Here is a 1,319-nt window from a genome sequence, read left to right as displayed (position 1 = left end):
ATGAACACCAGGGCCTGGTCGCGAGTGCGACCTTTGCGACCCTGGTAGTTCTGACACTGAGCTGCACTCACACTGTTTAATTTTTTTTTGGCGCCATCACTTATTTTTCACTTATTTAGTTCCTGCACTAGTTTTCATCCGAATTCCCGCCAGCAAAAGATTGAGAGCAGATTCTCAATTTTTCAGTCGAAAAAAGTTCCCATCGGAAATTCCAATCGTCTGTACCAATACAAAATTCCTACGCATGCCCAGAAACAATTCGACGCATGCTCGGAAGCATTGAACTTCATTTTCTCGGGTCGGCGTAGTGTTGTACGTCACTGCATTATTGACGGTCAAAAGTTCAGAGAACTTTTGTGTGACCGTGTGTATGCGAGCCAAGCTTGAGCGGAATTCTGTCAGAAAAACCATCCAAGATTTTTCCGACCGGAAATTCCGCTCGTGTGTACAGGGCATTAGGCTGCATTCACACCTGTGTATTTCCTAGATGGTGAGGAGGCGTTGTATCCACATTGGATCCACGTTTCGATCGCTCTTCGGAGAACATTTGAAAGGTGGTGAGGAGGCGCTGTATCCTCATTGGATCCACATTTGGATCGCTCTTCGGAGATCATTTGAAAGTTGGTGAGGAGGCGTTGTAAAGAAAGGAAAGAGAGAGAGAGGGGGAGAGAAAGGAGGGGAGAAAGAAAAAGAAAGGGGAAAGAGAGAGAGATGTGTGTGTGAGAGGGGGGAAGAAAGAAAGAAAGACATAGAAAGAAAGGAGGGGAGAAAGAAAGGAGGGGAAAAAGAGAGAGAGGGAGAGAGAAAGATATGTGAGGGGGGGGGGGGAGAGAAAGAAAGGGAAGGGGGAGAGAGAGAGGAGTGAGAGAGAAAGGAGGGGAGGAAAAAAAAGGGGTAGGAGAGAAGGGAGGAGAGAAAGAAAGGAAGGGGGAAAGAAAGAGAGAGAAACAGAGAGAGAGAGAGAGAGAGAGAGAGAAAGGAGGGGAGAAAGAAAGGGGAGAGAGAGAAAGAAAGGGAGAGGAGAGAGTGCGTGAGAGAGAAAGGGGGGGGGAGAAAGGAGGGGAGAAGGAAAGGGAGAGGGTGCGTGAGAGAGAAGGGGGAGAGAAAGAGAGAGAGGGGGGGGAGAGCAAGAGATGTGTGAGAGAAGGGGGAGAGCAAGAGATGTGTGAGAGAAGGGGGAGAGCAAGAGATGTGTGAAGGAAGGGGGAGAGGAAAGAAAGGAAGGAAAGAGATGTGGTGGGGGGGGGGGGGGGGGAGAGAAGGAAAGGGGAGAAATAAAGAAAGACAAAGAGAGAAAGGAAAGAGAGAAATGGAAGCGA

This window comes from Lithobates pipiens, unplaced genomic scaffold (genome assembly GCF_037356315.1).
Source record: "Lithobates pipiens isolate NorthernLeopardFrog02 unplaced genomic scaffold, aLitPip1_a1.2 Scaffold_3, whole genome shotgun sequence".
NCBI classification, from domain to species: domain Eukaryota; kingdom Metazoa; phylum Chordata; class Amphibia; order Anura; family Ranidae; genus Lithobates; species Lithobates pipiens.
This window is presented reverse-complemented; position numbering follows the sequence as displayed.